Source organism: Rhinopithecus bieti, unplaced genomic scaffold (genome assembly GCF_001698545.2).
Source record: "Rhinopithecus bieti isolate Rb0 unplaced genomic scaffold, ASM169854v2 scaffold_3040, whole genome shotgun sequence".
In the NCBI taxonomy this organism is placed as follows: Eukaryota; Metazoa; Chordata; class Mammalia; order Primates; family Cercopithecidae; genus Rhinopithecus; species Rhinopithecus bieti.
In genome coordinates this window covers 7,501,448-7,518,566 of record NW_016804657.1, presented here as the reverse complement: position 1 = coordinate 7,518,566, position 17,119 = coordinate 7,501,448, and the positions used below count along the sequence as shown (strand labels likewise).

The 17,119-nt window shown below is 40.1% G+C and overlaps 1 long non-coding RNA gene across 2 annotated transcripts in view; it reads left to right on the top strand.

Moving 5' to 3' along the window:
- Positions 1 to 17,119, top strand: part of LOC108528142 (uncharacterized) — a 41,598-nt gene that overhangs the window by 9,341 nt on the left and 15,138 nt on the right. For both annotated transcript variants that reach the window (XR_001885036.1, XR_001885037.1), the window contains exon 2: positions 12,341 to 12,399. This is a non-coding gene — a long non-coding RNA (uncharacterized LOC108528142). The remainder of the gene's footprint in view (positions 1 to 12,340; positions 12,400 to 17,119) is intronic.

The following is a 17,119-nucleotide window of genomic DNA, read 5'->3' as shown; positions in this document are numbered from 1 at the left end:
TTTTTTTTTTTTTTTTTTTTTTTTTTTTTTTTTTGAGACGGAGTCTCGCTCTGTCTCCCAGGCTGGAGTGCAGTGACTGATCTCAGCTCACTGCAAGCCCCACCTACTGGGTTTTCGCCATTCTCCTGGCTCAGCCTCCCAAGTAGCTGGGACTACAGGCGCCCGCCTCGTCGCCCGGCTAGTTTTTTGTATTTTTTAGTAGAGACAGGGTTTCACCATGTTAGCCAGGATGGTCTCGATTTCCTGACCTCGTGATCCACTCGTCTCGGCCTCCCAAAGTGCTGGGATTACAGGCTTGAGCCACCGTGCCCGGCCGAATTTGTATTCTTAATTAGCCTACAGACCCCTGGAGAGACCCTTGGGAGAATGTGCTTTATGGATCTCTATTTTGAGTAAAGTTTAGAATTTGTTTTTCCTTAAAGCTTGATTTATTCAAAATAATGTCTAGGCTGGGTCCTAGATTTAGATGGTTTAAAATGCACAGGTTAATTATCCAATAAATTTTTCAGTATGGAGCTGGTCACATGTAAAGTATATATATATATGTTAGAATTATTCTAAAACTGGACTGTGGCAATGGGTGCACAATTGATTAAATTTACTATACTCATCGAATTTTACACTTTAAATAGGTGAATTCTGTGACATCTAAATTATACCTTAATAAAGCTGTTTTAAAAACTAAGTAATGCCAAAACATCTATCTGCTGCATGGAAAGTAATAACTAAAATTAGTCATCTAGATATGTTGGCATCCTAAGGAAATATCCTAATGGGTGAAGAAATAAAGTGGTAGTAGAAACCCTTCAGTTAAAGAAGAAAACTAGTTCTCTGACCTGTGAAATATTGAATAAAATCTAGGGTGGGCCAGGCAAGGTGGCTCATACCTGTAATCTCAGCACTTTGGGAGGCTGAGGCAGGTGGATCACTTGAATCCAGGAGTTTGGGACCAGCCTGGGTAACATGGTGGAATTCCATGTAATACAAAAATTATCCAGGCTTGGTGGAGCATGCCCGTGGTCCCAGCTACTTGGGAGGCTGAGTTGGGAGGATCACCTGAGCCCAGGGAGGTTGAAGCTTCTATGAGCCATGATTGAACTACTGTGCTCCCGCCTATTACAGACACTCATTTTGGTTTTATTTATTTTTCTTTTCTTTTTTGAGATAGTGTCTTGCTCTGCCACTGACTGGAGTACAGTGGTGTAATCATAGCTCACTGTAGCCTCCATCTCTGGAGCTCAAGCAATCGTCCCACCTCAGCCTCTGGAGTAGCTGGGACCACAGGTATGTGCCACCACACATAACTAATTTTTTGGTTCTTTGATTTCTTTTTTTTTTTTTTTTTTTTTTTTTTTTTTTTTTTTTTTGTAGAGAGGAGGTCTTGCTGTGTTTCCCAGGCTAGTCTCGAACTACTAGGCTCAGTCTTCCTGCCTCACCCTCCCGAAGTGCTGAGATCACAGGTGTGAGCCACCACACCCAGGAACAAGTCCAACCCCACAAAAGTGGGGCTTAATTCTTGGGAAAATGAAAGAATTATACTTTCTGTGGTCAGCATTGTGCTGACTGGCATACATTAAACATGTCAGACCTCCATAAGATACCAGTGATGAGAGGATGAGCTAGAACATTCACCTTTTGACATCTTGGTCACTACCTTACTGTTTTAAAATAATCAGCATTTCCAAGTTTCAAGTGATTTGTAAAATTCCAGCTGCTATGCTTTATTGATTATTTTTTAAATTGTTCAAATTTATTTTTCAAATCAGCGGATCATTTTAAGAATCATATTTACTTTTCTGAACTTCTGGTGTTTTTGCTTGTTGCTTTGGGATACGATGGGAAGGAGTAACTAATTTTAATTGACAGATAAAGGATTGTTCCCCATTAGGCACATTCTGAGAGGGAAAGTCATATTCTAACTTTTCCTGAGATATGTTCTGAGATAGTACTTGTATAGGCATTGTCACATTTAATTGTCACAACTAGCCTAGGGATGGGATTGTTTATCCCCATTTTCAAGATGAAGACACTAAAGTTTAGAGCAGTTAAGGAGCTGGCCCCAAGGCCAACTCACCTTACAGAGCTGCTCCTAAAACTGTGGAACAGGGTAGTACCCATGGATTAATTTTGACCTGGCTCAAAGTCACAAAGCTGACACCAGCCGATCAGGGACTGAAAGCCATTTTTCAAATCTTTCAATCCAGTTCTTGCCACTATAGTATTTTTATAAAGCATAAATTATTCAGCAATACATTCAGATATTTAACCCACACATCGGTTAGCGCTTAGGTATTTGCTGTGGTGTACAGACATGGCTAAACAAATCCAAGACAAAAACCAAAAACTCAAGTCCTGCCATTTTATAAATGACCACTAGGTAGCAGCGTAGTAACATAAAAACCAAACTGAGGCCCACCTTCTGTTTCATTCTTTTTGTTTGAAGATAGGCAGTGGTAATTCAATTTCATTTCATTTCATTTCGTGCCTTTCAAACATATGACTGTTTTCAACTTGTCCTTTGACATAGGCTCAATCAGGATGATACTGTAATGAGAACAAATGTAGTTATATTTTGTAAAGCCAAGAGACTTTACAAATTCTTTTGTTGTACCAATACTTTTTCAGTATTAGATTCCGAATTTCACTGTTCTTAAAATATTATTCCAGAAGTAGTTCAAAGCAGGCTCTTTATCTTCTTCTTCTTTTTTTTTTGTAAACGTACAAATATATATATATATATGGAGTCTTGCTCTGTCGCCCATGCTAGAGTGGAGTGCAATGGTGGGATCTTGGCTCACTGCAACCTCTGCCCCTTGTGTTCAAGTGATTCTCCTGCCTCAGCCTCCTGAGTAGCTGGGATTATAGGCTTGTGCCACCGTGCTCAGCTAATTTTTGTATTTTTAGTAGAGATGGGGTTTCACCATGTTGGCCAGGCTGTTGAACTCCTGACCTCAGGTGATCTGCTTGCCTTGAGCCCCCAAAGTGCTGGGATTACAGGCTTGAGCCACCACGCCTGGCCACAATTTTTTTTTTTTTTTTTTTTTTTTTTTTGTGTGTGTGACAGTCTTGCAGTGTTGCCAGGCTGGAGTGCAGTGGCATGATCTTGGCTCACTGCAACCTCTGTCTCCTGGGTTCAAGTGATTCTCCTGCCTCAGCCTCCCAAGGAGCTGGGATTACAGGTGCCCACCACCACGCCTGGCTCATTTTTGTATTTTAGTAGAGATGGGGTTTCACCATGTTGGCCAGGCTGGTCTTGAACTCCTGAACTCAGGTGATCCACCCACCTCAGCCTCTCATAGTGCTGGGATTACAGGTGTGAGCTACCACGCCTGGCCCACAATTCACTTTTTAAGTAAATGTATGAAGTTGTGCCATCACCACCAGAATCCAGTTTTAAAACATTTCTATCACTCAAAAAATTTCCTCAAAGCTGTGTGTAGTCAATCCCAACTGCCACCCCCAGCTAGTCCCAAGGCAACATCTGATATGCTTTCTGTCTTTATAAGTTTGCCTTTTCTGGACATTTCATATAATAGAGTCATGTAATATGGAGACTCTTGCCTCTGTCTTCTTTCACTTACATAATGCTTCTGAGGTTTATCCATGTTGCACATGTATCAGTATTTCACTCCTTTTTATTGCTGAGTAGTATTCCATTGTGTTCACTCACCAGTTGGTGGACATTTAGATCATTTTCCTTTGGAGTTATTAGGAATAATATTGCTATGAACATTAATGTTAAAGTCTGTTTTGTTTTTGTTTTTGTTTTTGTTTTAAATGGAGTCTTGCTCTGTCGCCCAGGCTGGAGTGCAGTGGCGCCATCTCAGCTCACTGCAAGCTCTGCCTCCTGGGTTCAAATGATTCTCCTGCGTCAGCCTCCCGAGTAGCTGGGATTATAGGCTTGAGCCACCACGTCCAGCTAATTTTTATATTTTTAGTAGAGATGGGGTTTCACCATGTTGGCCAAGCTGGTCTCAAACTCCTGACCTCAGGTAATCTCTCTGCCTCAGCTTCCCTAAGTGCTGGGATTACAGGCATGAGCCACCACACCTGGCCTAACGTTAAAGTCTTTATATGAACATTTACTCTCATTTCTCTTTGGCAGATAACCTATGAGTGGAATTGCTAGGTCATATGGTTACTTTGTTTAACTTTTTAAGAAATTGCCAAACCACTTTTCTGAAGTGGCTATACCATTTTATATTTCCACCAGCTCTGTATGAGGGTTCCCAGTTCTTCATGTCCTTAACAGTGCTTGTTGTTGTGTGCCTTTTTTAGTAGGTGTGAAGTGGTATCTGATTTTTTTTTTTAATTTGGATTTTCTATTGATGTGGCACTCTTTTCGTGTGCTTTTAGCCATCATCTTCCTCTTTTAAATGGTCTTGAAAGTCTTTTTCCTTTAATGTTTGTATGGAACATTTTAACCTAAGTTAAAATGACATTAATTGTTATTAATACAAAGAGATGAAAGACATAGTAATCGTTTGTATAATGTTAAGTAACAAACATTGTACAATGTACTATATACTATGACTATAGTCAGGTCAATTTTTTTTTTTTTTTTTTTTTTTTCTTGAGACAGGGTCTCACTCAGTCCCTCAGGCTAGAAGTGGTGTGATCTCAGCTCACGGCAGCCTCCATCTCCCAGGCTCCAATGATCTTCCCACTCCAGCCTCCCAAGTAACTGGGACTACCAGAGCACACCACCACAGCTGGCTAATTTTTGTATTTTTTGTAGAGACAGGGTTTCACTATGTTGCCCAGGCTGGTCTCAAACTCCTGAGCTCAAGAAATCTGCCACGTTGGCCTCCCAAAGGGCTGGAATCATAGGTGTGCGCCATCGTACCTGACATGAAAAATATTTTTAGTCACAACAAACTATTAACTTTCAAGACTGCATATTGTATGATTCCATTTATATACCTCTGGGAGGTTGGGTTGGGAGATTGGTGCAGTTTTTATTTCTACAACTAGCATGTATTGCTCTGATTTTTAAAATCCGATAAAGATATTAAATGCAAACACATAGAAAACAATAACAAAGAGGATGTACCAAAATAATAATAATAATGCTTATTTAGGATGGTAGGATTATTGATGTTCTTTTCTTCTTTTTCTCCCATTGTTTTATATGGCGTATAATGTTATTATACTCTCAGCGGTAGAGTGGTCATAGGCCCCACGTCTCTACCTTCATCAGAACACCTCTTAAACTTGCCTAGTTCTCATCCTAGCTATTCAATCCTAATCTTCCTCTAATTAATCCTTTCTTTCTTTTATTTTCTTCATGCCCTCCTACCCAATTTTTTGGTATCTAATTCAAGTTTTATACCAAGCTGTTTTTTCCCCCTTCCCCTTAACCCTATACTGGTTATTCTACTTAATTCTAACCTTCTTCTCAACCCTCATTGCTCATTTGTTCCCTAAAACGTTTGCCACTTTACACATTCAAGATAACCCAGAGCCTCAAGGCCTCCACTGGCTATGTACTTGTTTTCTGGTGGCCACCCTGAGTTGTATTTCTTTCTTTCTTTTTTTCCTTGTTTTTTTTTGAGACAGAGTCTCACTCTGTCGCCCAGGCTGGAATGCAGTGGTGTGATCTCAGTTCACTACAATCTTTGCCTCCCAGGCTTCAGCAATTCTGCCTCAGCCTCCCGAGTAGCTGGGATTATAGGCACATGCCATTATGCCTGGCTCATTTTTGTATTTTTAGTAGAGACGGGGCTTCACCATGTTAGCCAGGCTGGTCTCGAACTCCCAGCCTCAAGTGATCGCCCACCTTGGCCTCCCAGCGTGCTGGGACTACAGGCGTGAGCCACTGCACCCGGCCTCTTTTTGTTTGTTTTGTTTTCTTTTTGTTTCTGAGTTGCATTTCTTCTGGAAAGCAACAAATGGCACTAAGGTGGATTCCAGGTTCTCAAGTTGAGTGTAAACAGTACTACCCAATGCTCTGAAGACTTTTGCCATGAAGTTTTTGAACCTCCTTGGATGCTGGGATCTTAATAGCTGAGAAAACTCTGGCAGAGTTCTTCCTGGTTCTCCCTCCTTTTCCTTTCTGAGTTAACCTGGGAGCCAGAGCAGAGCAGCCTCTGGTTTTTGCTGCTATTTTTTAGTACGAAAATGGCCTTAAAGAACTCATCAACTTTTTAAAACATGAATCAGCTTCTGTTACTCTGCTTATAACTCTTCAGTGACTTTCTATTACACTTAGAGAAAAAGGTGAAGTCATCCTTTTGGTTCCTATGGGCATTGCATGATCTGTCCCTACCTGCTTCCCCTTTCACAGACAGCCGTCCCACTCCCCACCCATTATATTGCAGCCACCCTAACCTGTTTTCTGTTCCTCAGTGTGCCAAGCTTCATATTACCCTAAGGCCTGCATTTATATTGTGCTTTCTGCCTGGAATGCTTTCCTTAGTTCTTTAAAACCTTAGCCCTTCATCCTTAGGCCTCAGCAAGCACCATCTCGGTGAGCCTTGCCCTGACTACTTTATCTACAAAGGTTCTTCCTTGTTCTCTCTCAGTACCCGGTTTGCTTTCCACATAACATTTATTTCATAGTTGTCTGTTGACTTGTTCATTGTCTGTCTTCCCCATAGACTATACGTGTAAGTGCCAAAAAAAGCAGGGACTTATTTCTCTTTGCCTCACTAATCACTGTATACACAGCATGTAAACATTCCATACGTATCTGTTAAATGGAATGGATGAAATCACAGGGTAGAAGGAACCCTAAAGCCACCTAATGTGTCCTCCCAAATCCCTTCCACAGCGTCCCTAATGGATTCAGCATAGAAACTTCTGTTTATAACAAGTTCACTTTGAGTGTGTCAAAATGTCAGTTAATCCTAATGGATATTGAGCAGAAATCTTTCTGTCTGAAACTTCCACTTTCTTGTCATCTGGAGTTAAACAAAATACACCTGATCCATTTTTACATCACTTTAAAATATATGAATATGTCTATTTCATCCTCTCTGCACTTTACATGTGTTCTCTTTCCCCAGAGAAACTCGTCCAACTGCATCAGTTACTTTTCTCCCCCCGACTCCCCCTCACCAGTATTTTGTTTTTTCTTTTTTGAGACAGAGTCTCGCTCTGTTGCCCAGGCTGGAGTGCAGTGGCACGATCTCAGCTCATTGCAACCTCTGCCTCCTGGGTTGAAGCGATTCTCTTGCCTCAGCCTCCCGAGTAGCTGGGATTACAGGCACATGCCACCACACCTGGCTAATTTTTGTATTTCCAGTAGAGATGGGGTTTCACCAGTATTTTTTGATGAATGTATGCTTAATTTGAGGCATCCCAAAGAGAATGCAATATGAAAAATACAGTGGGGTAATTATCTTCTTTATTTTGGATATGACCATTTTATATATGCAGTGTAAAACTCCAAACTTTTTTCTCTATTTTTAAATAAGTATGTTATGCTAATAATGTATATCAAGTGTGCAATCAACCAAAACCTACTGTTTTCATTTTTCATGCATGAGCTCATCTCCCCTACTTGGTGCACCTAATTGCCTAAACTTAACTATATTTCATGTTAATTTTGATTCATTATTCTAGGTTATCTAGATCTCTTTGAATCTTGTTCCTGTCAACTGACTTATTAGTGCCATCTCCTAATTCTGTGTCAACTGAACACTTGACAAGCCTGCTCTCTTTCCCTTCTTCCAAGTTGCCAATAAAAATGCCCAACAAGGCAGAGTGCTTTAGCAAGACCTGGAGAGAGCCCCTCCAGGTAAACATGGCGCCGTGGTCTTTACGCCTTGGGTATGGTCATTCACTCAAGCATGCAGTCACGTAGTGTGCATGTTGTTCCTCTTGTTCAAAGGCCTTGCTGCAGTTCATGCATACAGATATAGCCGTCCCATGACTTAACAGCCTAGCAGAAAGCAGCACATCAGAAAAGAAAGTGAGTTTAACTTAGCATGGCATTTTCTTTTTTTTTATTTTCTTTTTTTTTTTGAGATAGAGTCTCACTCTGTCACCCAGGCTGGAGTGCAATGGCACCATCTCGACTCACTGCAACCTCCGCCTCCCGGGTTCAAGTGATTCTCCCACCTCAGCCTCCTGAGTAGCTGGGATTACAAGTGTGGACCACCACGCCCAGCCAATTTTTGTATTTTTAGTAGAGATGGGGTTTCACTGTGTTGGCCAGGCTGGTCTTGAACTCCTGACCTTAGGTGATTTGCCAGCCTCGGCCTCCCAAATTGCTGGGATTACAGGCGTGAGCCACCACGCCTAGCTTGGCATGGCATTTTCTTGGTGAGCAGCACAGGAAGCAGCCCAGAGGCCTCAGGGGGGCGGCTCTTCAGAACAGAGGCCCTCGCCTCACACTAGGCTAGTGATTCATTCAGTCACACCACCATCTCCTGCGTCGATTTGCCTCACAACATCTGTCACGTCTCACTTCTTATAGAATCTGTCGCCTCCTTTCTCTCCTTCTTGGTGCGCTCTCAAGGTTTACATGCATTTGGATGAAGGCTAGGAAGGTTCTATGTTGTAAGTGAGGGATTTGCTCTGTCTCTCAAGGAGAAGAGGAAGTTGCCTCTTTTGCTGAAGATCCAAGGCATCCTCTACTGTCACGTGGTGCAGAAGCAGACGTCCCCTTGAAAAGATCTAGCTCCTCTCAGCTCTTCTGTTCCTCTTTAGTACTTTGTTACCCTCCCTTTCAGACTGAACTTCCACCTAACTCTAAGCGGAAGCCCACACACCTCTTTCCACACACAGTAAGACAGGACTTATCCTGTCTGCTGTCCCACAGGCCTTGCCTCAGTGTGGTGGGGCTTGCTGCCTCCCCTGGTGTCTGAAGGGTTTCTTCCTGCAAGCACTCAGCCTTCTTCCTTCTCTGGGCCAGCAGTTTCTTCGGGGGCTGTGAGCACCGCTGGCACGGTGGATCAGAGAGACCCGCTTGAGCCCCAGAGCAAAGCTGGGTGGGGCAGAGGCTGGTCAGTTCTTTTTTCTGTGGTTTGTTCGCTTTTATTTCTGCCTTCTCGCTTTTATGTGCTAATTGTCGCTTTTTCTTCTCTCTTGTTTCTCTTTTTCTCCTGCTTTCCCCACTTCCTCCCTGCTCAACCCTCCACATTTCTCCTTGAGTTCAGGGCAGACAGAAACAGCATTAATGATCAGCTGTGGAGGAGGAAGTGTCCAGGGTTTCTGTATTCCCACCCAGAGCTCCGCATGCATGTTTAAGCAATCCCTTTCCATCCTTACACTCTTTCATGATGACACCATTTCTGACACTTCAGTGATTGCCTATTTCTGATGGAAGAGCTGGAGCATTGCTCAGTGGCAGGTGGGGAAATTCTACTCAGTTCACTTGACTGGTTTTGATCTTAAATTCTACATCTTCCTACCTAAGTGTATACATGCACAATAAAAAATGCCAAACATGTAGCACTCAGATAACTTACTCCATCTGAACTATGTTAACAGACATGAAGAGTGCACACCTTGGATAGGTACAGGACAAACCATAGTCCAGTTCATTAATTATGCTGTCAATTTGGCTATAGTCTGAATGATGTTTCCCACAATTCATATATTGAAGTCCTAGGCCCCAGTGTGATGGTATTTGGAGATGGAGGCTTTGGGAGATAATTAGGTTTAGATGAGGTCATGAGGATGGGCCCTTCATGATGGTATTAGTGCCCTTCTAAGAAGAGACCAGAGAGCTTGCCCTCTTTGCTATGTCATGTGACTACACAATGAAAAGGTGGCTTGTCTACAAGCCAGAAAGAGAGTCCTCACCAAAATCCACATCATCTGGCACTTTGACTGGGACTTCCAGCCTCCAGAACTGTGAGAAAATGAGTATCTGTTATTTCAGCCACCCTATCAGTGGTATTTTGTTATGGCAGCCCAAGCAGGCTAATACAGATTACCAAACTAATTATTTGGTATATTCCATAACAGTTGTTCTCCAAATGTGTCATTTGCACTCAAATCTACATGTAAATTGAAACAGGTAATTAACATAGGTAACATGTACCTCAGAATAGGAGTCTCTGGTGATTCCATTTCTCATTAATTCCCATATACTATATATCTTCACTTGGAACTCTTAAACTATCCTGCCTTTGCATTTAACTGTAAAGCACTCAGATAATTCTATCCACATGCTCCTCTGTCCACACTGCCTTGATATCTTGATTCTGAAACTTTATACTTACCTATAGCCCTTAAATTATCCTTTGAGCTGAGCAATGATCCTATCTTGTGGCAAAACCCATGCTTGCATTCTGTTTGCACATCCTGTTCTACTAGTGTGCTAAGAATTAAGAAGTAAAATGCAGGTATCTCATTTTCTTTTCAGGAATAGGAAGAATTAAAATGGCTAGCTTGTTAAGAATGATGATGACACCTAACATGAGTTCTGACTCCCACACATGTAGATCTCATTTAATCCTCACAGTCAACTCTGTGAAGTAATGGGTATTATCCCCATTCTATGGATGAAGAAATTGAGGCAAAGCAAGATTAACCGGCAAAGATCACACAGCTAGTGGGTGACATTGTCAGAGTTTGAACCCAGGCAGTCTGAATCCAGAGCACACATTCCTGAGTATTAATTTATTGAATGTATTCATTTGGCACACCATCTAAAAGAAGCAAAAAAAATCTAAGTAGAAGAGTGTAAGAGATAGTAGTTAGTGGCTTCAATTTCATCTCATTCATAGATGAGGGCTCATATATTTACTGTTTCTTTTGTATGGAAAGACTACTATTAAATCCGGAGTTGCCATTGAGCCTTCTGTTGCCAGGTAGAAAATCTACTGGTTTACTGCATTTGAATGATCCACATTTAATCCTAACAATGCCTTTCCTCAATCAATAAAAGAACTTCAAGGAAAATATTTGGACACCTATGTGTGTTAGGAGCTAATGTTGGGCTGAGCCAGTAACCTTTGTTTGATATTGAAGCAAAGCCCAGTTACTTTAGACTCCTGTAACACCACTCAATGTTTTGCTTCAATGTTTTCTGTTTGTTTGTTTTGTTCTGTTCTGTTCTGTTTTTTTTTTTTTTTTTTCCGCACCAGCAGCCCCATCTGTCAATTTTAGGGCTAGAAGGTATTTGGCCCATGCTTAGAGAATACAGGCCCTTCTGACATCAGCACCCTTTTATTGGGCTGGTCACATCTTGGGCATTAAGAACAGAAGAACCCTCATTTTCCTGCTGCCAGCAGAGTGGTACAAATAGCTGCTGTCAGCCAGACCATTAAACAATACAAAGATTCCCTAAAGACAGACTTAAGAACTTGTAGCATCTGCCTTCAGTCAGGGGAGACCATAAAAAAACATGCTCTTACGTGTCTATTTGAACAGCATCAGAAGGTAGCACAGAGTGGTCACTCAGTCAACATGTGTTGGGCTGAATGGAAATCTGTCGGAACCAGAGCAAAGAGTGCAAAGGGGTCCCTGCTCCCCAAGTCCAAATTTATCCCCCCATTTCAGAACATGCTAGCACTTAGAGACTCTGTGACAACACAAGCACCTAGTATTGTTTTCTGTCCCAGTGGTCCTCTCATGACCTTATGTTTACAGATCTTTGCCCATAATAAAGTGGTAGAATCTTTATGACTTGAGGAGTCTACTGTGATAGAAAGATCATTGCTTTTGGAATCAAAGCATCCGGGCTTGATGATCATGATCTTTAATGCCACTTAATGATCATGATATTTAACTGCTTTTTCCTGATTTATGGTTATGATGGCTAATTTTATGTGTCTATTTGACTGGGCTAGGGAATGCCCAGATAGCTGGTAAAATATTATTTTTGGTTATATCAGTGAGGATACCTCACTGATGTGGAGAGGACATCCTCCAGTTTGTTGGGGGCCTAAATAGAACAAAAAGACAGACAAAGGGCAAATTCTGTCTCTGCTCTTGATCTGGGACATCCATTTTCTTTCTGCTGCCTTTGGAGCTCCTTGCTCTTGGGCCTTCAGGCTCCAGGACTTATATCCCCTCCCCACTCAGTTCTCAGGCTTTCTGCCTCAGACTGGGAGTTACATCATCAACTCGCCTGGTTCTCAGGCCTTCAAACAGACTGAATTACACCACCAGCTGTCTTGGTTCTCCAGCATGCAGATGGCGTATCGTGGGGCTTCTTGGCCTCCATAATTGTGTGAGACAATTCCCAGAATAAATCTCCTCTTATATATCTATACATAGCCTAACAATATTCTATTGTTTCTGTTTCTCTGGAGAACCCTGGTGAATACAATGGTTTAATCTTGGCTTCTTGACAATATTGTCGTAAGGATTCAATCCTTCTAACACATGATGGCTGCTCAATAAAGTAAACCTTAACTCCTTTCTCCTTTCTTTGTTGAAGGAAGAAACAACGTCAGTCATTTCTGCCTGCCTACCTCCTGACGTATGTTTTGGCACATAGTAAGTACCAGAAAAATGCTTGTTGAATACATAAATCTTACAATTTCCTGTCTATATTAAAACTCCTCCTTCTATATTGGTCATCTGTTTGGTTCTCAACTACTTTTTGAAAGAAAAATGCTTTAAAAAAACCCTCAGGTTTAAATTATTTACATATGATAAGTTATGTATTATTAACAAGTTATATGTTATTGAGTTATTTGCATACAAAAAATGCTCAAATCTTAAAAGACAGCTCAATGAATTTTGCATAGGTATACACCCATGAAACCACAACCTAGATCAAAAAAGAGAACATTTCAGTTACCCCAGAAGGTTCCTTCGTGCCACTTCTCCATTAATACTTGCTCGTCAGTGAAAATCCTTATTCTGACTTCTGTCACCATAGATTAGTTTTGCTGGTTCTTGAATTTTGTACTTTTTGTGTCTGTCTTCTTTCACTCAACAAATGCTGTGAGATTAATTCATGCTGTCATGCATGTCAGTAGTTTGTTCATTTTTATTACTGTGTAGTATTCTGTGATATGTAGAAACTATAATTTATTCATTCACCTATCGATAAACAAGGGGATTGTTTCTAGTTTTTAGGAATGATGAATAAAGCTATGAATGTTCTTGTATATGTCATTTGGTGGACATAAGCATTTATATCTCTTGGGAAAATGCTAGTCGTGGAACTGTAGGTCGTAAAGTAGGTATATGTTTAGCTTTATTAGAAACTACCAAACTATTTTACAAAATAGTTGAATACATTTACCCTCCCACCTGCAATGCACTCTATTTCTAGTTGCTCCAGATTCTTACCATTGTTTGATATTGTCAGTCTTTTATATTTTCTATCCTGGTATATGAATAAAGTTATCTCACTTTTAATTTGCATTTTTCTCATGAGTAATGACATTGAACATCTTTCATATGCTGTGGCTGAGGAGCTGTACCACTCATATCTCCTTTAAAGGGAGCCTGCTGCAAAGACCATAGCTAGTTGACAGCCTCCAGCATCCAGATCTTCAAATGTTTATGCTAAGGCCACACTTCCCCTGGGCTGATCCCTGCCAAGGACTAAGCATGGCAGAGCTACTAGAGCTGGGCAGTGTCTGCCCCATGGAGTAGTTCTTCAATAAGCAAGCTTTGCTCAGAGACTCCTTATCAGCTTGACCCAGATTATCTCAGAACTGCTGTGCAATCTGAAGCTTTTCTTATATAATCCTCCTTCCTTCCCTGTTTCCTTTCACAGAAGTCAGACCTGCAGGACAGACAAGGGCTCTTTCCCTCTTCTGCTCCACCCGCTTTCTTCTTCACTGGCATTGCCCCCAGTAGATCCCTTTCATGTGTAATCTTGGCATGTGCTTCTCAAAGCACCTGAACTAACAGTATGCTTATTGGCGATTCTGAGATCCATGTTCAAGTCTTTTTTCTTTCTTTTTCAAACCGTATTTAAATCTTTTGGCCATTTTAAAATTGAGTTCTGTGCTTCTCCTCTTTTAAAATTGATTTATAAAAGTTTGGTATATATTCTGGATATAAGCCTTTGTCAGATATGTTTTATGAATATAATTCTCCCAGTCTGTGATGTAATTGCTATTTTTGGAGACAGAGTCTCTCTCTGTCACCCATACTGGAGTGCACTGTTGTGATGACAGCTCACTGCAGCCTCTACTTTCTGGGCTCAAGCAGTCCTCCCATATCAGCCTCCCAAGGAGCTGGACTGCTGGAACACACCACCAAGTCTGGCTTTTAAATTTTTTTTAACTTTTTTTTGGTAGTAAAGAAGTCTCACTATGTTAGCCAGGCTTGTCTTGAACTGCTGGGCTCAAGTGATCCTCCCACCTTAGCCTCCCACAGTGCTGGGATTACAAGCATGAGCTACCATGTCCAGCCATCACTTTCTTAATATTGTCTTTTAATGAAAAAAAAAGTTTAATTTTAATGATGTCCAATGTTTCTATTTTTTCTCTTATCCTATAACATGAGATAGATGTCAAGGTTTGTTTTCCCCCCATATGAGTATCCAAATACTCTAGCATCATTTATTAGAAAGAGCATCCTTTCCCCACTATAGTAGCACCTATAATGGAAATGTGTATGTGTATCTGTATTTCTAAACTCTATTCTGCTTCTTAGGTTTCCTTGTTTACTTGTGCACCTATTCCACATGGTCTTAATTATTATAGTTTGTAGAATGTTCTGGAGTCTGAGAATATAATCCCTCCAAGTTTTGATTCTTAAATATTGTTTTGTCGATTCTAGATAATTTGTATTTCCATTTAATGCTAAATGAGCTTGTCAATTTCTTAAAAAAAACTCTTGAGATTTGCATTATGAGTCCATTAAACTACAGTTTCTCAACCTGACACTATTGAAATTTGGGGCCAGACAATTCTTCGTTGTTGGGGAGAGCTGCTGTGCCGTTTATTGTAGGATGTTCAGTACTAGACCTGGTCTTCACTCACTGGATGCCAGTAGCACTCCCCAAGTTGTAAAGACATGCCAAAATGTCTCCATAAATTGCCAGATGTCCTCTGGGAGCAAAATTGCCACTCCCTCCCCATGGATAACAACTGCATCAAATCTATAGATCAATTTGGAGAAAATTGACAACTTAATGTTATTGAACCTTCCAATCCACGAAAATGGAATCTCTCTTTATTTAGTTAGGTCTTCTTTATCTCAGCAAAATATTTTAGTTTTCAATGTAGAGTTTTTGCACATCTTTTGTTAAATTTATTCCAATGCATTTGATATTTTCTGCTATAAATGTAATTTCCAAATTAATTTATCAATTTTTTATTTTAATATACAAAATATAGTGCATTTTGCTCATTTTGATCAACATGTTCATCATGTATTCAGCAACCTTGTTTGGAGACACTTTTTGATTTTTTACAAATATAATCAAGTCACCTGCAAATAAAGAGTTTAACTTCTGTTCTAATTCTTTTACTTTATATTTATTTGTCTTGTTTTTTTGCACTGGCTAGGACCTCCAGTATAATATTCAACAGACATAGTGATAGTTGACGTTATCATCTTATTCCTAACTATGGGGGAAAGCATTTAATATTCCACCATTAAGTATGATATACTTTATCAATTTTAGAAAGTTCCCCTCCATTACTAGTTTACTGAGAAATATTATTAAGAATAAGTGTTAAGTCTGGGCGTGGTGGCTCATGCCTATAATCCCAACACTTTAGGAGGCCAAGACAGGGGATCACTTGAGGCTGGGAATTTGAGACCAGCCTGGCCAACATGGCAAAATCCCATCTCTACTAAAAATATGGATGTTAGCCAGGTGTGGTGACACACACCTGTAATCCAAGCTACTCAAGTGGCTAAGGCACAAGAATCCTCCCTTGAACCCAGGAAGCGAAGGTTGCAGTGAGCCAAGATCATGCTACTGCACTCCAGCCTGGGTGACAGGTGACAGAGCAAGAGTCTGTCTAAAAAAAAAAAAAAAGCAGAAGTGTTGAATGTTATTAAATTCTTTTTTTATTGATCTATTGAGATGATTAAGTGTTAATGTACTGATTTACATAGATTAAATTTTAAATGTTAAACCAACCTTGCATTCCCTGTAAGAAATCATGCTTAGTAGTAAGAAATCATACTCAGTAGTAAATTGTTATGAAATCATGATTGGTTGTGATTTAATTTATTACCGCAGACTATTGTGGATGGGCAAAGATTTCTTGAACAATACATAAAAATATAACATTCACCTAATTTATGTTATGGATGCCACTACAGTGGGGAAAGAATGCTCTTTTTAAAAATATGGTCCTGGAACAATGGGATAATCATATGGAGCAAAATAAACCATGATCTTTATCTCACTTTTATAATGTGGTAAAATATGTAACATAAAATTTACCATTTTAACCATTTTTATGTGTTCATCTCAGTGTATATTAAGTTCAATCACATTGCTGTGCAGCCATCACCGCAATCCATCTCCAGAAGTTTTTTCATCTTCCCAAATTAAAACTCTATGACTCATTAAACAATCATTCCCTATCACCCCTCCCTCAGGCCCAGCAACAACTATTCTAGTTTCTGTCTCTATAAATTGGACTGGTTTAGGTACCTTATATAAGTGGAATCATATAGCATTTGTCCTTTTGTGACTGGCTTATTCACTTAGCATAATATCTTCAAGGTTCATCCATGTCAATAGCATGTGTTAGAATTTATTTTCTTATTAAAGATGACTCATATTGTATTTTTTTCATATACCATATTTTATTTATCCATCCATTTATCCATTGATGCACACTGGGTTTCTTCTACCAACCTTTGGCTTTTGTGAATAATGCTGCTATGAACAGGGGTATACAAATATCTCTTCATGCCCCTACTTTCAATTATTCTGGGTATATACCCAGAAGTGAAATTTCTGGTTCATATGGTAATTCTATTTTTAATTTTTGAGGAACTGCCATTCTGTTTTCCATAGCAGCTGTATCATTTTACATTCCCATCAGCAGTGCATGAGAATTCTGCCTCATATTTTATACAAAAATTACCGTATATAAAAATCAATTTGACATGTATTTTAGAACTATTTTAAAATGGTAAGACACGGAAGCTTTTAGAAGAAACCATAGGCCAATAACTCACAATTTTAAGATATAGGCATAACCTTCAGATGCTATTTTGGTGGCAGAGTTTTAGCATTTATTGGTGGCTTTAGGATGTGATGCAGGGATTACAAAGAACA